The sequence below is a fragment of the Oryza glaberrima genome, chromosome 11 (genome assembly GCF_000147395.1).
Source record: "Oryza glaberrima chromosome 11, OglaRS2, whole genome shotgun sequence".
Taxonomy (NCBI): domain Eukaryota; kingdom Viridiplantae; phylum Streptophyta; class Magnoliopsida; order Poales; family Poaceae; genus Oryza; species Oryza glaberrima.
In genome coordinates this window covers 13,051,786-13,077,101 of record NC_068336.1, presented here as the reverse complement: position 1 = coordinate 13,077,101, position 25,316 = coordinate 13,051,786, and the positions used below count along the sequence as shown (strand labels likewise).

General features: G+C 39.3%; 1 pseudogene; it reads left to right on the top strand.

The window, feature by feature from the left end:
• Window positions 1–1,030: 1,030 nt before the first annotated feature.
• LOC127755117 (serine carboxypeptidase-like 19) lies at window positions 1,031–25,316 on the top strand (annotated as a pseudogene).

Genomic DNA, 25,316 nt, shown 5'->3' with positions numbered 1-25,316 from the left:
TTCCTTTTCAGCTCTAGTCCTAGTGCAGTCTCCGCTGTCTCTATTTGCTCGGCCTATCTCTCTCTGGCTCAGCCCACAAGTGGAGCTGTAGGCCCAGCTCGAACAGTCCTTTGCCTGGCCTATCTCTCTTCGGCTCAGCCCATAAGTGGAGCTGTAGGCCCAGCTCGAATAGTCTTGTGCCTGGCCTAGTGGCCTACCTCTCTTCGGCTCAGCCCGCAAGTGGAGCTGTAGGCTCATCTCGAACAGTCTCATGCCCCGTACCATGACGGAGCCGATCCTCCCACCAAATCCGGTAATCTAGTCGAGCTCGCATAATACCGTGCACGTACGATGATGGAGTCGATCCTCTCCGTCAAATGCAGCCGAATCTTTCTCGACCTCCAAAATTATTGATATATTTTAATCCACTTGATCTCCTTTTTCGATTTTTTTCATAAAAATCGAAGCAATCCGCAAAACTTGGAATAAAAAATGACGAACTAAAGGGAATTTAAGGGGAAAATGATGAGAGAGTAGTGGGGAATCCGTTTTTGCAATCAATTGGATGAGGAAACACATGGAGAGGCAAATCGACACGGCGGCGGCGCTAGGGTTCGGCCCCACAAAAAAAAACCGCCAAAAAAATAGCGTGTTGGATTTCGTTGAAACCGGAAAAATGGTGAAAAAAATGGCGAAAAGAAAATGAAAAGGAAAAAGGAAAAAAAAGAAAGGGACGAAAATTTTGTTTTTTTTTTGGCTCTTTTATATGTTTTTTCTACCGTGCCGGGTTTTTTTTTTACAATCGTTTTTTTGGCTGCACTTTTTTTGTCCGCTTTTTTATACGGACAGGAATCGGTCAGGTTTTTTTTTTCCCGCGCCGTTTTTTTTCGCGCCGGACTTTTTAATTACAATCGAACCTTTTTTATCGCTTTTTTTAATTAACGGACGAAGGAAACATCTTTATACTTTTTAAGTAGTAGTAGAAGTAAAAGTGTGTATGTGTGTGTATATATATATATATAGCTAAAATAAGTCTATTTTACATCCCTACTCTTTGAGCCGTGCAATATAATAAGGCTACTTTTCCTCCTTATTCTTTGTGACGTGCTTTACATATGGTTGAGAATAAATCTGTTTCACATCCCTAAACTTCGGGCCAGGCCGTGCCGGCCCAGCGTACCAAGGTAGCAGCCCAGACACGACACGGCTGTTGGGCCAGCCAGCACGACCACGACCGGAGCAGCTCAGGCACGGCACGATTGTTGGGCTTGGCTGGCACGGGAACGACCGTCGGGCCAAAATTACCGGGCCTTGGTCGGGCCAAAATTACCGGGCCTTGGTACATATAGCTGTACCATAATTACTGATTGGTCGATCTAGAGAATCCGACATCGAGGTCCCCCTTTTTACAAATTGCGCATGTTTTGTAACTATCGTCTCCCCAATATGCAATAAACCGCAAGTAGGGGTGCCGAGCTGTTTGACGGTGTCGTCCTTCAATGCGACGATGGCCTTGCTCCTCCCGCTCATCGTAATCTGCATCGTCTCCGGCGTCACCGCCGACGCCAACGCCGACGCGCCAATGACGCGGACGCATGTCGCCAGCCTACCGGGTTTCGACGGCGCCCTCCCTTCCCGCCTCGAGACCGGGTGCGTCCATCTCGTACGCCCAAAGTTTTCTGGTCTCTGCTCTGCATCAGTCGGTGAGAGGGGTCGTGCTGACGCTACGTGCTACAACTTGCCAGCTACGTGACCGTCGACGAGGTGAACGGCGGCGAACTGTTCTACTACTTAATCGAGTCGGAGGGCGACCTCGGGAGCGACCCCGTCCTCCTCTGGCTCACCGGCGGCGACCGCTGCTCCGTCCTCAGCGCCCTCTTCTTCGAGATCGGTCAGCAACCATCTTCCACCCCGAGCAGTGCCACTGACACACCGTCCTCCAATTTATCAATCTGCTAGTAGCTGCTTTCTTGCCTGCAGGCCCAGTGAAGCTGGTCATCGAGCCGTACAACGGCGGCCTGCCGCGGCTGCGTTACCACCCCTACTCGTGGACAAAGGTGGCGAACATCCTGTTCGTCGACTCGCCGATGGGCGCCGGCTTCTCCTTCTCCCGGGACCCCAACGGCTACGACGTCAGCGAAGTATCCTCGTCGCTGCAGATCGTGAAATTTCTCCACCGAGTATCGATCCACGCATGCATGCACTGTCTATCCTATGCTAATTGTTCGTGGTTGTCTCGTGATCGTTGTAACCTGTTGCTCGTCTTGTTCAGTGGTTCGATGGCCATCCTGAATATCTCGCGAATCCGTTCTACGTCGGGGGGGACTCCATAGCCGGGAGGTTCGTCCCGTTCATCACGGAGAAGATCTCCGAAGGTGTTGCAATGTTACGTTACATTTATTATCCGAGATCCCTACTTGTTCACAAGAATTACTACTACTGCTACAAGCTTAATTAAACCAGTTCATGCTTGATCGCTCCTCTGTTTTTCAGACATTGAAGCGGCGGTTAGACCAACTCTTAATCTGAAGGTTAGCCAAGTCTTTTCCATTAATTGATTTAATTCCTCGCAAAGAAAAGTCATTGGAATTAATTAGTTGGTGCAACTTAAGAAATAAAACTGTGGTCTCCCATATGTATCAAAATACTAGCCACCCTGTCGCGCTTCGCGCGACTCTGAGTTCTAGTATAACCTGTCAATATTAGTAGGCCATCTATATTGGGGTGTCGCAAGGCTGATGCGAGAGCGAGACGACGGAGACTGCGCCCAAGATTTGGGGATTTGGATCGTCTCTCTTGTGTGTATTGTGTCTTCTCCGGAGAATAGGAGAGATTATCGCTGGTTTTTTTTATCCTCTCCTTTCATTGTTCTGCAACCTTCCCGATACTTCCTTTTTTTTTATTTATTGTTTCTTTGACTAGATTTGCTCTAACTACCATAAACTATCTGCATATGTGCACCGATGCGTGGGAACTGGAACTCTCCTGATTCTGTGATTGGTTAACATGATCCAACGGTCCTGATTTATTCATACTCTCATCCTAAGGCTATTATTAGTTCAACTGACGTGGCTCATTAGTTTTTGAGAAAGCTTGTTGCTTTCACATATGTAGATGTCCTCTGTACAATTTGCTCTTCGAGGAACTGTAGTTGATGTACAGTCAGTACTAGTACGAATATGGGGTTCACCGAAAAAAAAAATTGAAAATATGAGCAGTAGTTGAAACATTACTTCCTTCATGATTTATGTTTGTTCACAGCTCAAATCAGTTTCACCTAATAGCTTGACAAGTTTGTGATCAGACATTCCTCTGTTTTAAGGAATTCCAGAGGGTTAGGAGTTAGAACCGCACTTACTCAGAAGGTAGCAGTATTTATGCCTTTTGTACGGTGCAAATTTCATTGTAGGAACTGTTGTTAAATAGCAATGTTTTTTTTTTTCGCGGGCAGAGACAGCGAATACAGTACCTAGAAACCCAAGAAAATAAAACTCTATATGTCGATTCTAGAAATCGGCAATGAGAAAAGAAAGTAGCGCATGGGATTTAAAATAGATGAGTAAACGAACAAAGGTTAGAATGGTTAATACACTACTCCTGTTTCGGAAATTGTATCCGTCGGGTGTATTATTGATCTCACAATCTTAGTGTGGTTATGTCCTTGGAGGGGCTCCCTGCCCTCCTTATGTATATAGGTTCGGGGGTAAGATTACAAAGAGAAAAACTCAGTCGAACATGACATGGATTTTATTATACAGTTATACAGTCATATAAGACTAAGATTACATACTGTATCTTAGAATACAAGGTAATACATAATTCAAAGCCTAATCTCTACTTGGTCCCCACCTCCTATCTCTAGTCTACGAGTAACCAATCTCTACATGTCAACTACCATGGTTAGGACTAAAAAAATAGGGAGAATAGCTACTGTAGTCCCTAAAGTTTTTATGTAGGATCAGTTTAGTCCATAACCTTTTAAATAGTTCAAAGAAATCCTTAAACTTTGTCATAAGGCCTAGAATAATCCTTGAGTCCACCGAAATCGTCATATAGATATGCCATGTCATTATTCATGCAAAATCTATGATAAATTGTTCAGTTTACCCTTACGTATATCATAGAAAAATAAATGTAAAGGTGAATTAGACATAACCATAGGAAAAAAAATACTTTTCCTTTTTTCACCCTTTTGACGTATATTTTTGCTCTTACATATACCATATTTTTTTAACTTTTTCCTTTTGTTTTTTATTTTACTATGTTATATGTAAGGGTAAATTGGAGAAATCATATAGATTTTACATAGAATGGTGACATGGCATGTCCATGTGGCGATTTTGGTGGGACCAAGGACTATATCAGCCCATGTGACAAATTTAAAGGACTTGTTTGGATAATATGAAAGATTAAGGACTAAAATGACCCATGAGCGAAACTTTAGGGAGCATCTTGGCTATTCTCCCAAAAAAAATACTCATGGTGATATGGTGATAAGAATAAATCTCAGACATTTATTTTTATCCTACAATAATTTTTAAGTTTGTACTGTATATTTTTCTCGTTATCTCTGTATAATTGATTATGCACTCGTGCTGAATATTTTGCGTTTTGGGAGATTCTCAGGGCTATCTAGTAGGTAATCCAGTTACAGGCGAAAGTATTGACAACAAATCAAAGGTGCCATATTTTCATGGAGTCGGAATAATTTCAGATCAATTATACAAAATAAGGAGACAAGTGCAACTTGATTTCATGGAGTCGGAATAGTAAAGAGTGACTTGTACATTTCTTAATATTATTAACTGTGACACACCTGGTCTTCAGATGATATTGGAGCACTGCAAAGGGGAGGACTATGACAAGCCCAAGAATCTGATTTGCAGACAAGCTATGGCTAGGTTCAACGAGGTACAACTTGGTTTTTTGTTTATTCTCGTGCTTTTGGAAAAGTTTTATCCTTGATATCCTTTCCAGTGGAAAATAATTATATGGGAATTTCTGTTAAAATCAACTTAATAAAAATTGTATGTTCAAAACTATATTTATAGTACTTACATGAACAAGCGGGAAGCCCGCACATATACACACTTGCGCAGGCAACTCATTTATTCTTTATTAAAAAAAGCAACTCATTTATTCTTTATTAAAAAAAGCAACTCATTTATTCTTTATTAAAAACTGTTAAAAGATGTTATGTTACCGTATTTTATTTAACGACGGTAGATTATCTTATGACTAAGAAAACCCGCTCTGAGCAGGAGATATTGTGTCCTGACTCTCTTCATCACCCCGACAGCAAACCCATATCTATCGTATTTTTGTTTGTGACCTTTCTTGTGCCTACCTGCACAACCGTACGTGGTGAAAATTTCAGGCAAGCTAAATAGAAAAAACTTGAGTTCCAAAAGGATCTCTTGATATCAGTTCCATTTCCCATCTCAATGTACATCGATGCCCTCACCCTTTCTGACTGACGTAAGCTTTTTTTAATAAAAAACTTTTAAATTAACTATACTTTAACTATATATTTACAGAACGCAGAGTTTTAAAAAAGAGTGATTTGTGCTAGAATCAAGATTATTTTTTTTAATAATTGAAATGGGTTACCGGTCTATGCCCATGGGCACATAGCCAACAAGTTTCAGATAAATATAGACGTGATGGGAAAAACCCCACAACTCCTGCCAATAAAAGAGTCCACTGAAATAATGTTTTCATAATCACGTAGTTTCTTGCATGAAATTTCGTACGTACTATGCCATCCAAGCTAGAATAAAATCTCCGTGTAGGATCGAAACACAATAATTAAGCCAACCAGAGGGGGGGTGAATGGTTGGTATACCCAAAAATCAAAAACTTTTAGCGGAAATAAAAGTTATCCTCGAATTCGATGGAGATCGGTCTGTCCGGAATAAATTAGCCGGTCTGATTGAAGCGTAGCCGCCGGTCTGACCGGTATTGATCTTACGGTCTAACCGCCGAAACTTGTCGCCGCCTCCTGTCACCGACGCCGGTCTGACCGCCGGTGCGCCGCCGGTTAGACCGCCGAAACCCGGTGAAACACAAATCGAAGAACTCTTAAAGTGGATGACGACTTTATTAATTCTCTCCGTGTTTACAAAGTGCACCAACAACACTCGTTACAAAAATTTCGACTAAACTCGAAACCCTAACTCAACTCTCAACTCAATTGCTCTCAAAAGCGATACAGGGAAGCCTCACGCTCCCCCTCTATTTATACTCGAGGTAGGCAGCCTAAAGCCATGAATCAAACACATACTAGAAGTCCTAAACACCTTAGGAAACCCTCTGGTACAAGAAACAAACTTTACATAACCAATCATACCAAATTTGGACAACTTCCAAAGTCGACTCTACATCCCATACGCACACAATACCTCTATTGTATGCCATATGGAATCTTCACCAACCACGTGTATTGAATTCTAGCCATAGTATCTCGCATGATCTCTGACCACCACAGACGTCGTCTTATCCCTAAGCCGACTCCCGGTCCATCACCGCAAATACTCTCCCGGCATCCGAGTCACCTACATATAGAACAAAGAAAGAAACCATATTCCAAGACCAAGCATTCTCCAACTTGACTCAAACAACAGTATTACATACATATAATATCCATCTAGAGGCCAGAATCATGAAACAATCACGGATATCCAAACAAACAACCCGAAACCAAAACCGACACAGAGTCGGCTGGTCAAACCGCGAGCTGCGTCGGTCTGATCGCGCGATACACGCCGGTCTAACCGGCAACCACTGCCCGGTCTGACCGGACCCAATCCAGTAGTACCTATAGATTCACCTGTGAAATCCAATCATCTCCAAAACTACTTCGTGAATGAATTCCAAATATCAAAACCAATAATCTCCAATGCCAATTGTTCATCACAGAATAATAATCAAAAACACCTTTGATTTTACAATTAACCCCTTGATGAACACATTGGCAAACCCATCAAAAATGTTTTGGTGTTTGGAAAAATAAAAACAAAACTGGTAAAAAGCACACTTCTGGTAAAAAGCACACTTCGTACAAACGTACACATCGTGCTCGAAAATCCAAAAGAAAACTTCTCTTACTTTTGAAAAGAAAGAAATTCCCAATCGAACCAAAAACAACATGCTCTTCTCAACTAACTCATTTGCTTCTCCAAAAATTTTCACCTGGCTTCTCCCCCTTTTGACAATGATTTCATCAAGCATAGGAATTATGTTCATTAATGGATAAGAGCTTAGCATACATATAACATATCATGTCATTTGTTGCAATAAAAAGAAGATGAACCCATCTATAATATAGCAAGCATGCATTAAAGTATAACCATGAACCAAAGAGTTTACAATTAAGCTTGAATCAACAATCAAAATTCATGATTTCATATGATTTATAATGCAACATCTTAACAAGCACATAGGTTGAAAAATAAACACTAAACATATAGACCTATTGCATTTATCACTCTTTCTCAAATAACCTTTAGCAGAAAACAACCAAGAGAATTTTTAACTTTTTCTTTTCTTGAGCCTTTTTGCTTATATTTTTCTCTTTTATTCTAGGTACGTCCCTGTCGTCAAGACTGTTTCCAGGGATTCGGCACCCATTATTTTGCTCACATCGAATACTTCCTTGTCATCAAGACTATTTCTAAGGATTCGGTATTCATTTTTTCCATATTTTTATTCTCTTTTCACAATAAGCAATTAAAGCTATTCGAGGAATAACAATTCAATAAAGCATATATATAGAGCATTTAGAAATCAAACCACATGCTAGCGTCAACATTGCATATTTACTTAATTCAAATATAGAATTTAAGTGTCATGCATCATCTCCCTTAAAAGCAAAATTTAAATCTCATGCAAAAACTAGAATACAAACAAGCTATGCTAGAGACAAATAAACCTTCAAAGTATTGCTAGCATGTACAAGAAAATACCACATGTATAAACAAAGCTCTCTTTTCTCAATTTTTCTCATTGTCATATTTTTTGCATGATAAAACCATGAGGTACAAACTCCCCCTCAAATCATGCCAAAAGGATGAATTATCCCCAATTCACCACGAAGAAAAGCAAAACGATTAGAATCCAAAGGTTTAGTGAAAATATCAGTAAGTTGCAACTTTGTGTCCAAAAACTGCAATTCAACATCTCCCTTCTCAACATGATCCCTCAAAAAATGAAAGCGAATATCAATGTGCTTTGTGCGTGAGTGTTGAACATGATTCTTAGCAATGTTAATAGCACTAGTATTATCACAAAAGAGAGGTACTTTCTCAAAAGTAAGTCCATAATATTTCAAAGTAGATAAAAGTCAAAGAATCTATGAACAACAACTAGCAGCAGCAACATATTCAGATTCAGCAGTTGATTGAGAAACACTAGATTGTTTCCTAGAAGACCATGGAATCAATGATGTATCAAGAAAATGACATGTTCCACCCGTACTTTTCCTATCAATTCTACAACCACCAAAATCAGCATCGGAATATCCACTTAAGCATATAGAAGATGAAGTAGAATACCAAATTCCAAACTCAAGTGTATGATTTAAATACCTCATTATTCACTTGACCACTTAACGATATGAAGCACGAGGAGAAGCTTGAAAGCGTGCACACAAACACACAGCAAATTGTATGTCTGGCCTAGAAGCAGTTATATACAACAAAGATCCAATCATACTTCTATACTCCTTTTGATCAACAACTTCACCATCTTCATCAGGATCCAACACAGCTGTAGAACCAATTGGTGTTGAAATTGGCTTGCAATTCTCCATCTTGAACAGTCTCAAAAGATCCTTCGTGTACTTCGTTTGATGCACAAATGTACCTTGAGGTGTTTGCTTAATTTGCAATCCCAAAAAGTACGATAACTCATCCAGCATGCTCATCTCAAATACTTTGCACATAGTCTCAGCAAACTCCACAACCAAAGCATGAGTCGAACAACCAAAGATGATATCATCCACAAAAATCTGAACGAACAGTTGATTATCACCATGCTTAAGAACAAAAAGCGTTTTGTCAACCTTTCCCATTGTAAAACCTTTCGCAAGCAAAAAGTTCTTAAACCTATCATACCACTCTAGGTGCTTGTTTCAAGCCATACAAAACTTTAGACAATTTAAAAACATGGTTGGGAAAATCAGGATTTTCAAAACCTGGTGGTTGTTTGACATAAACTTCTTCCTGTATAAAACGATTTAGAAAAGCACTTTTTACATCTATTTGATATAATTTAAAACCTTTTGAAGCAGCAAAAGCCAACAAAAGTCTAATTGCCTCAATTCTAGCAACAGGAGCAAAAGTTTCATTAAAATCCAAACCCTCCACCTGGGTAAAACTTTGAGCAACAAGTCTAGCTTTATTTCTCACAATCAAACCATCCTCATTTTGTTTATTTTTGAAAACCCACTTGGTTCCAATAATATTATGTCCAGAAGGTGGTTCAACTAAAGTCCAAACTATGTTTCTCTCGAAATTTTCAAGATCTTCATGCATGGCGTTAATATGCAATTCATTAGTTAATGCGTGTGACACATCTTTGGGTTCAAAAGAAGCAACAAATGCAGAATTTGCACAAACATCATGAGTCGTTACCTTAGACCTTGTAGTCCGCTCACCTATATTACCAATGATTTGTTCTGGCGGATGTTGTCGTTGAATGTGCAAAGGAGCAGCGACTTCCGAACTTGATTCACGCCCTGTATAAATACTGGTCGAAGTTGTAGTCTCCGGAGGACCATCTCGATCAGCATCAACAGTACCCGAACCCGATGAGCCTGGCCGGTCTGACTGCACCTCCTGTGTCAGTCTGATCGGCGGTGTGCCGGCGGTCTGACCGGCCTGGCGCCCGGTCTGACCGGCCGAGCCGATCTTATCGTTGTCGTCATCGCTCTCGTCTTCAAAAATACGACCATCCTCCCCCTGAACCTGTGACAATGTACCTGCAATATCGGGTCTAGTACCTGGACTAGCCTCATCAAAAGAAACTTCGTAAATCTCAACGATTTTGTTAGTCTCCAAAATAAGTACACGATAGCCACGAGTATGTTCGGGGTAACTAAGAAACAATCCATCAGTAAAACGTGACCCAAACTTATTCAAATGTCCAGATTTCAAGACAAAGCACTTGCAACAAAAAATACGCAAATGTGAAACTTTGGGTTGACGTCCAAATCGAAGTTCATAAGAAGTTTTTCCAAGTTTTGACCTCAAGAAAACCTGATTTGAAATATAGCATGCAACGTTAATAGCCTCAGCCCAAACTTTTCTAGGAGTTTTATACTCATCCAACATCGTTCTAGCCATCTCAACCAAAACACGATTTTTCCTTCCAACAACACCGTTTTGTTGCGGAACACGAGGAGAAGAAAATTCATGTTCAAGACCTCTTTCATTTCAAAATTGTTCAAAAGAAGCATTTTTAAACTCACCACCTTTATCACTTCGAATTCTTTTCAAAGAACCAGGAAATTCAAGATCCAATCGAAGAAACAAACCACAAAAGTGTTGAAAAGCTTCGTCCTTAGTTGCCATAAAGAAAACCCAAGAATATCGAGAAAAATCGTCAACAATAACCAATACATACCACTTTCCTCCACGGATTGCACTCTAGCTGGACCAACAGTGTCCTTGTGTAATAGCTATCCTGGTGCATCCGTCATCACAGAAACAATAGGAGCATGTGAAGAAGCAACCATCTTAGCATGACGACACGGTGTACAAACCAAATCAAGATCTTTCCTAAGTTTAGGCAAACCACGAACAAGATCCAAACCACTTAACCTAGTGAGATGATCAAAACCAACATGTCCAAGTCTACGATGCCAAAACATCACATCTTTATCAAACTTAGCAACCAAACATGTTATCACAGGTGAAACAGGATTTTCAAAATCAGCTTTAAACACTCTTCCATAGCGAGAAATACTCAACACAGAATCACCACAAGAATCAAAAACTTTACTTCCAGTTTTCTTAAAGTGAACCTCAAAATCTTCATCAACAATTTGTGAAACCGAAAGCAAATTGTACTTTAAGTCCTCAACCAAAGCTACATTCTTCAATTCAAATTTCTCATTTACCTTAACCAAACCTGTAGCGAGAATGGCACTTGTAAAAGCATCACCAAAGATAATCGATTCAGTCTTGGATGCCTTTCTTAGAGAGGAGAACCAATTTTTATCACCGGTCATATGCCGCGAAGAACCGGAATCCACGATCCACACGTTCTCCTTCCTTGCCACCAAAGCCTACACACAAGCATATGTCGAAGCCTCAGTACTGGGGTTAGATGATAATAAAAATTTAGGAATCCAGTACTGAGACACACGACCAGAAGATCCAATAGGCATATATCCACGTGCAAAAACAGTTTAAGAATTTTTCGAAAAATATCTCCGAGGCCAGTCTGACCGTGGGTGTGTAGCCGGTCTGACCGGGGGCCGATCTGACCGCCGCTTCACCGTCGGTTTGACCGATGTCCAGTCTGACCGAGGCTCTGCAGCCGGTTTGACCGGTTGCCAGTCTGACCACGGGACCCACTGCGGTCTGACCGGTTTCCTCGAGGGAAAACCAGATTTTTGCCACTTTGATTTTGCAAAAGCAACCTCTCTCTCCTTTTTCTGTTTATGAGCTAATCTGAAACAAAAACCAACAATATGTCCATCTTTGCCACAAAAAGAACAAGTATATTTTTCACGATGATTCGACACATTGGTAGAATCAGAAAACTTAGTGATAACAATCCGGCCTAGGTAGGGTCGGCCGAGGCCCAATAACTTAAGGTTGCCCGGACCCCAACAGTTCTTAGGCACACCCACTCGGAGAAAGGCTCAATCTCCCTAAAAGACTAGTCCAATAGAGGAAGGGTGGCTCTCCCTTTTAAGGTGGCTTCCTCCTCCCAAGCTAAGCAAGGTTGGATTATTCAAAGGCTCACACGGTCGTTGCCCGACTTTGGCGTCTTTGCCAGCAGGTAATAGTGGAGGATGTCCTCATCACTTAGCAACACAAGCAACAACAGGAGGTTTTGCATGCACAACATTGGACTTTGAAGAAGATGCACTCAAGGTAGACATGATACCAGCATATTTAAACATAGTTTTATTAGTATCAGGTTTAACCAAAATCTCACCACCTTTAGCACCAGTGCCTAATACAACAGGAGGATGACTAGTATGATGAGCATAAGGATTAAAACCTAAACCACGGTTATGTGTGCTAACCTTAGATTGATCTAAAATCATGTTGAGGTTCTTTTTACCATCAGAAAATCTTAGCAAAGAATTTTTCAAATAAGAAACCTCTTTTTCCAAATTAGCACAATTTTCACAATCTACCATGACACCTTTGCTTTTACGACATTTGGGACAAGAAAGCACTTCATTGGTTTTCACAACATCTTCCATGTACTTAACACGATCTAAAGCATCTTTTAGTTTCATTTTATTCAAATTACATGTTGAGCAATCCAAAACATCATGAGATTGTTTTAACTTTTTAGCACAAATCATGTTAAACATCAAACTAGCATGAAAAGCAATTTGATATTTTTGCAACAACTTTTTAGTCAAAAACAACTCATCCAAAGTGCGTGTGTGCAAAGCAAAACTAAGAGCAAGAGAGGATTTATTTTTCAAATCATGGGCAGCATTGACATCTCTAATTTTTGAAATCTCATTCATTAAAACCTCACAACATTTGCAACCATCATCATTAGGAATAAGAGATTTTAATCTAGCAATTTTAGAATTAAGAGATTCAATGATAAACTCCTATTTTCTATACATCTTCTCACACTTCTTATTTTTTGCACTCAAAATATTAATAGCTTCCTCAAAAGCACTTACCTCATTGTCTTCACACTCTGAATCCGATTCACCATGCGCCATGAAGCAAACACCGGAGATGTTCTTTCCCTTATCGTCATCTCCACTATCCCCATCTACATCGCTTAGTGGTTCAAACGCGGCATAGACTTGATCAAAAGCCTTCTTGAGATTCTCCTTGATCTTCCTCCCTTTGAATGTACCCTTCGGCTTGTTGTCATTGGTCTTCTCACCATCTTTGTCTTCTCTTTTGCCTCTCCCAAGCTTAGGACAATACGAACGAAGATGATCAATCGAACCACATTCAAAGCAACGATTTGGACCACCTCTTTTCCTGAAGCTGGCATTGTTCATAGCTCGAGCAGTTCTGTTAGCAACCAAAGCCAAATCCTCCTCCTCGAACTGTTCGAGTTGATCATCGGATGTGGCATTAAATAAAGTAAGAATAGAAGACTTTGATGAAGAAGTATCAACATCCAAAGAAGAGGAGGAAGAAACCAAAGCACTCGACTTAGAATCAACTTTACGAGAAAGAACGTTCATCTCATGTGTTTTCAGTTTTGTGTAAAGAGAATCCAAAGTCAAAGTAGACATATTAACAGACTCCTGAATTGATGTAACTTTCATCTCCCAAATAGACATGTCAAGACCATTCAAAAAGTGACGAGAAATCTCAGATTGTGGATAATTAGCATCATAAGAAGAATCAACAGATCTAAGATCACTCAAAATTTTGTTAAACCTAGAAAGATAGTCATCCAAAGCTTCTCCAGGTTTCATCTCAAATTTAATGTACTCCTTTTTGAAAAGACCTCGACGAAGTTCTTTAATGTTATTTGTTCCTTGATGAAAATTACTCAAAGCAATCCAAATCTCATGGGCAGCTTGAAGATGAGCAACACGATCATAATCCGAACGAGAAATTCCACTCAAAAGAATATTGCGAGCTTTGCAATTTTGTTCAAACTCAGTTTTTAAAGCAGTAGTATTAATTTCTTCGGGAATCACATAAGGATGAGAAACTTTTCTCCAAATATCATAATCTTCAGCCATAATGTAAGATTGCATCCTACTACACCAATGAGAAAAATCCGTTCCATCGAAAACATGAGGCTTAGTTGAAAATCTATCAGCCATGGCAAAAACTCTAGATCGGTTAAAATCCAAAGAAGAAAACAAGGCTCTGATACCACTTGTAGGATCGAAACACAATACCTAAGCCAACCAGAGGAGGGTGAATGGTTGGTATACCCAAAAACCAAAAACTTTTAGTGGAAATAAAAGTTACCCTCGAATTCGATGGAGATCGGTCTGACCGGAGTAGATTAGCCGGTCTGATCGAAGCGTAGCCGCCGGTTTGACCGGTGTTGATCTTCCGGTCTAACCGCCGAAACTTGTCGCCGACACCGGTCTGACCGCCATGTGCCCGCCAGTCTGACCGCGGCGATGCTGCCGGTCTGACCGCCGTGATGCCGCCGGTCTGACCGCCGGTGCGCCGCAGGTTAGACTGCCGAAACCCGGTGAAACCGATGCCGCCGGTGCACCGCCGGTTAGACCGCCGAAACCCGGTGAAACACAAATCGAAGAACTCTTAAAGTGGATGACGACTTTATTGATTCTCTCTGTGTTTACAAAGTGCACCAACAGCACTCCTTACAAAAATTTCGACTAAACTCGAAACCCTAACTCAACTCTCAACTCAATTGGTCTCAAAAGTGATACCGGGAAGCCTCACGCTGCCCCTCTATTTATACTAGAGGTAGGCAGCCTAAAGCCACGAATCAAACACATACTAGAAGTCCTAAACACCTTAGGAAACCCTCTAGTGCAAGAAACAAACTTTACATAACCAATCATATCAAATTTGGACTCCTTCCAAATTCGACTCCACATCCCATACGCACACAATACCTCCATTGTATGCCATATAGAATCTTCACCAACCACGTGTATTGAACTCTAGCCATAGTATCTCGCATGATCTCTGACCACCACAGACGTCGTCTTATCCCCAAGCCGACTCCCGGTTCATCACCGCAAATACTCTCCCGGCATCCGAGTCACCTACACAAAGAACAAACAAAGAAACCATATTCCTTCGAGACCAAGCTATCTCCAACTTGACTCATTTGTAGCAAACAACAGTATTACATACGTATAGTATCCATCTAGAAGCTATAATCATGAAACAATCATGGATATCCAAACAAACAATCCGAAACCGAAACCGACACAGAGTCGGCCGGTCAGACCGCGAGCTGCGCCGGTCTGACCGGCAACCACTGCCCGGTCTGACCGGACCCAATCCAGTAGTACCTGTAGATTCACCTGTGAAATCCAATCATCTCCAAAACCATTTCGTGAATGAATTTCAAATATCAAAACCAATAATCTCCAATGCCAATTGTTCATCACAGAATAATAATCAAAAACACCTTTGATTTTACACTCCGTAGCTACCAATTCCATGCGTGTAGCACCAATTTGCATAGTATCATGTTTCTGTGATAGCATCATACACCAAGAGTGGAGTCAATTGGGACACAAGAAGATGACCGGCTTAATGTTAGACAATTTCTTATGCTAAGTATGTGATTGCTTAAAGAACATGAACCGGCAGAGTCTGCACAATCTACTTTTTTGTCACGAAAACAGACAAATGGCAACTACGACAGCCAGAGGAAAAAAAAAAGGTTAATAAAAAAGGTAAAATGAGCAATTTATAACAAGAGAGGTTATTTAAACCTTTTTGATAGTTTGGAGGTGTAATAGGACTTATGCATATATAACAGAAATAAGTCCATGAAACAGGCAGTTGATTGGGATATTTCTCCGAACGTAATTTACAGTCTTCCTCCAATCTTCAGTTACTTCAAAATTCAACGGGAATAGGCTATTACTCCATAGGGGTTTGGAGGAAAAAACTAGCTAATTGCATGGTCTTGCTGTTACTGATGTTTCACTGCAGCTACTAGATGAAGTTTCCAAGCCCCACATTTTGTACAGGAAATGCATTTATTTGTCTCCGAGGCCAAACCTTGAGTCCATTCACAGAAAGATCTTGAAAGAGGAGTTTAGAGTACTAAAGCATCCACCACCACGCCCTTCAATACAATGCATCGTAAGTATATCTGACCTTTGTTGTAAGCTATAAATATTGTTATGTAGTTGGAATTGTTCCTTATGGAATAACTAAGAGTAAAATGCATCAATGTTCGTTAAAAATATCGTGTGTTGTCATCTATGTCCCTTAACCTTGATAATGTTGATCTAAGTCTAGGGAATAGTTAAAGCATGCCATGTAGGTCCAAAATTCCCACATACCCTTTGGGTGCCTACATAGCCAATACTACACTCTGTCAGAGCCGTGACATTAACAGGGGTATGTATGTGGCAATTCTACTTCGGTGCCATATGGGCAGTTGAAGGGGTACATGGTAGTTATGGACCTATATTGAATACCTTAACAAAATTTTAAACATAGATCTGTATTTTTAAACTTTTAGGGACTTTTTTAAGATGACACAGTGAGCCATTTTAGGGATAGGTGGCGAATTTTACTCATTACGTGAAATGAGGATAGAATAAGGGTGGTGGATGAAAAGTGTAAATAGACGAATAAAAATGAGCAATTACAGCTATCATAAAAATATGTTACTCCCTCCGTTTCAGACCATAGGTCGTTTTGGTCAAAGTGAAACTATTTCAAGTTTGACCAAGTTTGTAAACAAATATAGTAACATTTTAACCCAAGACAAATATATTATGAAAATATATTCAATTATCGATTTGATAAAACTAATTTGGTGTTGTAAATATTACTATATTTATCTACAAACTTAGTCAAACTTAAAGTAATTTGACTTCGACGAAAGTCAAAATGACTTATAATCTGAAATGGTGGGAGTAAGTAGTACATATCACATCCTCAAAATCTTACAAGCAGAGAGAAATATAACCTTATTTGATCTTACAACATTGTCATCAATCAGGCCAGAATTAGGCTGAATTATTCCCATTGCAGACCTATGCCAACTACTTATCATACTTTTGGGCAAACAATAATAACACCCAAGAAACTCTCGGAATCAAGAAGGTAAATTTGAGGAACCTTTTTCATTTCGATAGATGACTTCTTGTTTGCAATTTTACATCAAATGTATGAGCATTCATTTGAAATATATTTCTATATGCTAATATTTCAGGGAAGTGTGAATGAATGGGTTAGATGCCACAACAATGATCTACCATACACCGAAGACACCACGACTAGCATTATCATCGTAATGTTACATTAAAAGGTTACCGTGCTTTAGTCTACAGGTAAAGTAACAACATCACCATTCACCAAGTTACTCACATGCATAAACATTGTCTTGCTGCTTTTATAAGCTGTTAGATGGTCAATCTTTAGTTAAACTTAAGTCGATCATATAGATAAATGCACATGATGGGGAATGTCACATAATAAACACGGGAATACTACAAGAGATGATTGAGTGATTATGTTTTGAATCAAAAATATCATTTTCAACTATACATATTGTTGCATGTGATCTATTTGCAATGTTCTTTGTGAGGAGATAAGGTGCTACAATAATAACACAAGACAAACACACTAGGATCTGACCTTTCATAATTGTAATTGAGTAGTGAACGTACCATTTTCTTCGAAGTAACGAAGTACCATATAGTTTGTGCCATGAGTTATAAACTTTTGCGAGAAGTAACATTCAACTCATGAGTTATAAACTTTTTACAAATATGATCCAAAGTCAAAATAGTCGTGCATAAACATATTGAGAATAAGTTATATCACAAGAATCATAAACAAAATCTCGGATTGAGTATTAGTTGTTTCAGACAATCATTTAAAAATGAGCAATCATCCAAGGCTTCTGTAGGTTTGTTGATGCAATAGATTGTCGCCTGGAAGATTGGATTAACTTCAGTGTAGGTCCAAAGCTTCGGATTCAGGGCATGCCAGTTGGTTCACTTCCGCAACCAACAAGATAGACAATAGTAAAATTTAGAAGATGATAGCCGATCGGCCGATCGGCCGATAGGCCGATGTTGTATCGTATCAGTTGATGAACAAAATAATCAGCTACAAGCATGAAGGATACTGTACATAAATTAGATTTAGATTGAATATAATTATAAATAACTTTTCTTTAATAAAACCAATCCTATAGGTCAAACCCAATCGATGAAGCATAAGATTAATAAAGTTTAAAGTCGGCCATAATATAATTATATAACCTAAATTACTAGCCAATGGAAAGATGCTTGTAGATTAGACCTAAAATACTTGTGATCAGTTGTAGAGGTAAATGTCATGCATTTACTAATTCTATCATTTTCTTAAATACAAGCAATTACAATAGATCGGGCCGAGACAACATTAATTGCTTATAACTAAGACTACGTAAATTAATAACTATATGGATTTATATCGTAGCCGATGAAGTAACTTAGGTGATTAAAGATAACATATCGGATGTAGCTCTGATACAACCTTATATAAGAGTATCGTTTCAATTAAATCTACTAACAAGTTTCAATCCCAATAGATCGGACCTAGCCGAGATAGTGTGAGATTAGTTAAAGGCTTTATAGATTAAAATGTTTGATATACTTGTATAAGATGATAGATATAGCAAATTAAGTACAAGACAGCGAGTAATCTAAAATAAAAATAGTTATATTAGGTATGACCAGCTGAAAGTCCAATGCTATCGTTATTGGCAATCCAAGAGCAAGTTAGGTCTTACAATTTCAATTACAACGTAGTAGGTCAAACCTAACTAATGCAACATCAAGTTATAATGGAAGTCGTAAGGTCTAAGCAAACCTTTGATTGTTTCTCAGGGTGGTAGATACACTAAACAATCTAAATCGACGAAAGCAATTTAGACGATATCGGCTATATCTAGGTTGAACCAGTCGATATAGATAAATAACATTGTTCGATTTAGATTTGATAATGTATATGATAAATTAGTGCTTATATCGACCGGTTTAGAGTGTCAAACTTAACCGATGGAAGCCCTAGCATCACCGACACAAGCAACTATTGAGAGAACACACCTCTTGCCAGAGATCGAACTAAACCGATACAGCCCAACTCGAAGACAAGAGAAGAAATCCTAGTAAACTACGGTGGCGATGCGTCGAAAAGTAATTATTGAACTATTATTGTTTACGAAGACCATGGGTGTTCATATTTATACCCATGAGCAAATGCAAGTCCTTTTCGGACATGACTTAAACTGCCCTACGGATAAAGTAAAAATTACAAGCCTGATCGGACTATAAAATAAACTTTCCTAAAACATAAAAAGAAATAAAGACTGAACCGAACTAAAGAGATAAATCATTATGCCGCATCCCCCTCAGGCTCGGCTTCTTCTTGACATTATCGACAAACTCTCCCAAAACGAGTCTGACAAGAAGTCGACTTCTGGCCATCGTCTATCTTCTATCGTCTACCTCCATAACTCCGCCGCCGATACGCTCTAGCCGATACAGTTTCACCATCTTAGCCAATTTAACCTTTTGACCTTAGATCCCAAAATCATGCCATCGACTTTGCTTCGTTCTCCTTACCCAATGGAACATGCCAAATTTTACCGTTAACAAGGTTTTTTCTAAAATTTCATGTGATCGTTTATAAAAACATCTTTAAGTTATTAGGTATCTCCTTGATTGTGGAGGAAACTTTTAATGAAAGTCACATAGGCCTTTCACATCACATGCACAGTTTGACGGTGAGAAATTTGATCAATATCAGAGCATGAGACACCACTCAATATCAAGTTGAGAGCTTTGCAGTTATCTTCAAAATCAACTTTACTTGTACTATCAGAGGCATCCAGGATAATATAACCTCTAAGAATGTTTTGCTAAACATCAAGACCTGACACATAATATAAGATTGCATCTTTTGTTTCCAAAACTGAAATCAACTCCATAAAAAAACATGAGGCTTGGTTCAAAACCAATTGCCCATGGCTAATCGAAAGAGAGCAAAAACGTGCCTCTCGTACCACTTGTAGGATTGAAACGCGAGAACAAATTGTACTAGAGGGTGGGTGAATGGTAGGTAAAATGAGTGGAAGTCAAATTATCGAACTTCAAACCATCAAAACCCACTCCAATCTCAAAAGCCAAAGGGGCACTAGTTTACGGTTAGATAGCGAAGTGTACCACAGTCTGATCAGACCTAGGTCCAATCAGACCACCTGTACAGGTCTGGTTGGCCAGCTAGATGAGTGTTTTTTGGCGGAGGTTGGGATGTTTTCTTATCTTTTGACATAACCTACCATTCTAACCTCCTCTGGTAGACTTGGTTCTCATGTTTTGATCATACAGTTTCGTCTTTATATCTATAGATGGTACACTTTGAGACCTGTATCCCTATTTTCTATATGATTACGTACCCAAGAAAGGTGGTTATAATGATTTAGTATATCTACTATATATGAACAACCATTCCAACTCACCAGCTATATATATATATATATGTGTGTGTGTGTGCGCGCGCGCGCTACTCTAACATATTTAGAGAGATTGGTTGGCATGTAACTGATTCTATATCATGTTTATGAACTATTAAAGAATTTAACATATTGTTATGTGCAGTGGTGACCATGATTCTGTTGTGCCATTTCTCGGTACACAAACCTGGGTGAGATTGCTTGGCTATCCAATTGTAGATGACTGGAGAGCCTGGCATGTGGATTGACAATCTGCGGGGTGAGTTTGAAGATTGTGTTATTAGTATTGTTGTTTGGTTATGTAACCAAATCTGTTGCGCAGGTTCACCATAGCATATGGAAACAACTTGACATTTGCTACTGTTAAGGTACAACATATCAATGCACAACCAATTTTCTTATATTCATAGTAATTTCCAGAGGTTGTTATATATGAATGAAGTTATATTATATATGACTCTTAAAATTTCAAATTTATAATGCAAACAGAAACCATCATGATCGATCAGGATTTTAGCGTATATTGGTTCTAGCTATATTTACATAACTGATTGGCATGTGGTAAATATTAAAGCCGGGAACAAACAGATTTTTAATTGATATAGCTTTTTCCAATAAATTTGAAAATAAAAGCCTCCCAAAAATTGTTTTCTGATTCAAACATTCTTTTACGACGCTATCCTGAATCCTCATTGCCATACTGAAATGGTCAATGCAAAATAAAATAGTTGATGCACCCTGAGAAGGACATTGCCACATCACTGTATATATATGGGAACATTTATCGCCAAAAGGTTCGTTGTTAGAAATATGTTCATTGAATGTTTTTTTTACAACTTGTACAAAATAGGTCAAAATATAGTAACAGGCTGAAGAACTCTTTGTGAAACTGTTTATACGTTTTTCACACCAATTAAATCAAGCTTCACAGAATTTCTGAGAAAATCATTCGCTCTATAGGAGGCACATTAGCTGGAAAATTCTGAGGAAAAATGATAAATATTTAATCTTTCCGCTAGTGTAATTTGGTTGGGATTACACGGTAATATGAAACATTATTGGATGGATATTATATACTGAAGAAAAAGACCTGAATAGAAATAATAGGAAAGTAGGATATCCACCGACCATCAATGCCGGCCTTATCTATATCCACCAGATCGACGGCATTTGGTAGCTTTTGTTACGAAATTATTGGGTGATCTCATCCATACCTTGGATGGGATTGGCAACCGAATATTAGCCATGGCTTAGTGATCAATTAGAACAACTTAATTGTGCTTCATAAGGGGACATGCCTTTTCAGGATATGTTCACATCCCCTCCTGGTCTATAAATATTTGAAATCATCCATGTAAAACCTAGAATTGAATACAAAGAAACTCCTCCTTTGCTCAATCTCTCTCGCTCTCTCGTTTCTTCTCAACACGTTATCAGCACTGCTCGTGAAGAAGATAAAGGAGGAAATCAATCAAGGAGCCAGCATTTGAAGGTATGATGCCTACCTTGGGTGTAATGCCTACCTTGGGTGTGATTCTTGACGCCATTCTCGGCCTCCCTGGTTGGCACCAGAATCACCGTCTACACCACCTTCTATGCTGCTCGTTGTCGTAGCACTAGGGCTACCGCATCACCCACATCACCCACTTCGAAGCATGGATCCGGGTAGGTGGCCGCCGCCACCAACCCCGGCGCCGCATGGTCGCTGACGCCACGCGGCCTCTGCCTCGCCGGCCTCTGCACAGCCTTTCCCCACCTCACTGGACGTGATGCTGTGATAGTTGGGCTTGGGCAAGCCACTATTACACCCCCGATAGGTATACGAGTTACAATCGAGGATGTCTTATTGTATCCCGATTCAACCCGTACATTATTAAGTTATAGAGATATCCATCAAAATGGGATCCCCATTAAAACCCATATGCATAATTAAGATGAATTTTTACTCTTAACTAAACCAAATGGATATGGCAAACGCAGCGATAAAATTCCATCTCTCACATCTAGATTGTACTAGACATACATTAATCTCATTGCACAAGTTGCATACAGAGTAATTTTTCAAAACGTCGATGCATTCCACACTTGGCATGATCGACTTAGGCACCCCGATATTGAGATGATGAGAACATTTATTGGCAACTGTATTATTCATAATTTCAACACAGATAGATTTGTCAAAACCTCTGATTTTGTATGCACTGCATGTGCTACTACGAAACAGATTTTGAGACCCTCTTAATTCAAAATTACAGCCGAATCACTTAAAAATTCCTTGAACGCATTATTCAAGGACATATCTAGGGAAATTCCTATTATATTAGACCGGCCATGCAGACCTGGTCGGACCACCGGTCTCGACAGGAAGCTAGGGACACAAATATTCAAACGAAATAGATGCCGAGTTTATTTAAATTCAGACGTGTATTTCTTAGGATTAGAAGATGATTGGAGAATTCCCTCATATATTATATCAAAAATCTTACCCTTAGGGTTGATCGGAAAATTCGGTGGCAAGCGTTTAAACATATCTTGCTTGATGGTGAGTTATATTGCATAAATATGGATGTGGCACTATTTAAGTGCTTAGATGGTGATCGATCCAAGGTTGCTATGGGGGAAGTTCATGAAAGGATTCGTGGTACTCATCAATCGGGCCACAAGATAAATTGTTTTTTCAAGTACTATAGAGGGTGTGATGCTTGTCAATGGTTCGGCAACCGCCTTGCTGAATCTTATTATCAAACCATGGTTGTTCCAAGGTTGGGCTTAGGATTTCATAGGTCAAATTTATTTGTCATCCTCAAAAGGGCATCGGTACGTACTAGTTGCGACGGATTACTTCATCAAGTGGGCCGAGGCCATGACACTCAAAAACATGACTCATGTGGAGATAATTCACTTTATTTTGAATTTTAATTTATTGTTAATTTATCTTGAATCAGAGGATTTGAAAATCTATATGTGTTGAAATTAGAGGATTTATCGGTTGAGGAAAATAAAAATTGATGACACACAATCTTGATGATGTGATCGATAAGAGTTTAAAGGCTTTAGAGGAGATAGAAAAGGAGAAAAAAAGAGTAGTCAAAGCCTATAACAAAAAAGTAAGAGCAAAGACGCTTCAAGTAGGAGACTTGGTATGGAAGACGATTTTTCTTTCGGTTCTAGATCTAAGGAGTTCGGTAAATGGTTACCTAGTTGGGAGGGTCCTTATCGAATATGTGGAATCATTCGAGAGAATCCATATTTTCTTGAAACTTTACAGGGAGGATGATTTTAGAGAGCGGTCAATGGGAAATCCTTGAAAAAAATTACTCCCTCCGTTGACTTTTTCTCACATGTTTGACTATTCGCCTTATTCAAAAATTTTATGGAAATGTATAAGATATAAATCACACTTAAAGTACTATGAGTGATAAAACAACTCGTAACAAAATAAATTATAATTACGTAAATTTTTTGAATAAGACGAATGGTCAAACATGTGAGGAAAAGTCAACGGCGTCATCTATTAAAAAACGGAGATAGTACTTCCCGAGTATCTGGCAAGATGCTTAGGAGGTGATATGACCGGTAATTAGATTATCGCCCTAAGATCACATGTTATACACTTTTAGGTTCACAAGTTCACCCAAAAGGCAGGGGGCATGTGTTAACTCCCAAATTTGGCACCTAGATTCGAAGTAGGAAAATATTGCCAAAGTTTGGAAGGCATCGGATATCCTTCAAGGGGCCAGTCTAAACTCCGAGTATGGGCTAGTCTGACCGGCAGCAAGTCGCCGGTCAGACTGGCTGAATCCGAGTCTGAAACAAATTTCGTCGGATCTCGGGTTTCCTTGCATGGGGAGATATTTTTTGAATTCTAATTGGTCTCTACCTGGAATTTGCTGTGGAGAAGGTCCGTAGGAAGCAAGACCACCCCCCTTATAAGGGCTAAGGCATGTTCAATTGGATACACAATCTACTTTCAACACAATTAGCAAATTGAATTGCTTTTTCAATATCGCATCTACTTTTTGTTTAGTTCTAGCTTAGTTTTATCCATCGCTGAAAGTCGTTCGTCCTCACCGCAAGAATGCAATTATCCCTTTATAGGTTTATCATGTAAACCTTCTGTTCATCCACGAGACGAATGTTTATCCTTTGTTCGATCTAAATTGGCTTCGCTAGCCATTTTGGTCTTACAAAACCCATCTTGATTTAGTTTTGGCTAGATCGAGGTGGTTGGTGACTCCATATCACCGCAAGATGTTTAGGTATCCTGATTGTGATTATCTTCTTGAAAAAAAAAGTTGCCAACAGATGAATGCATGCTTGAAGAGCTCTATGAAAGAATGTACAACAAGCAATATCAGACAATAGTTAATATAGTTTATGCAAAACAAGAAGTATGGTTGTAATGCTGAGCACTCTAAGTAGTGTGGTTTGAAGTTAATTAACAGCAATAAATTCATTTTGAACAATTCAATATTTGAGCAACACTGATGATCTAGGCTATTAATTAACTAAATTGTTAGCACAACAAACCATAGTTATATGACATTCATAGTCATTTATCATCCTACGCAAGACGCGTCTAATAACTTGATCATCAAAATAGATGACATGTGTTGGGTCACAAATTTAGTCCAACACTGATAAGGGCTCATCTTCAACTTTTATTCATCCCACAGATAAGTGCCTATGTGATGGGTCATTTGTTTCCGTCACAGATATCGTTCACCATGTCTAGCTACGTACTAGTGATCTTTCTCCATTACCAAGATAAATAGCAATCTCGAATTGCTAGATCTATTTTATTTAGGACTTCTATTTTTTTGACGGAATATTTAGCCTTTTACATGTTATGTCTGTGCTTTACAATATTGTGTTCCTTAATTTAACTGTAGGATGGCGGACATACTGCACCAGAGTACCAACCGGAGAGATGCTTAGCCATGTTTAGACGATGGATTTCCAACATGCCTCTTTGA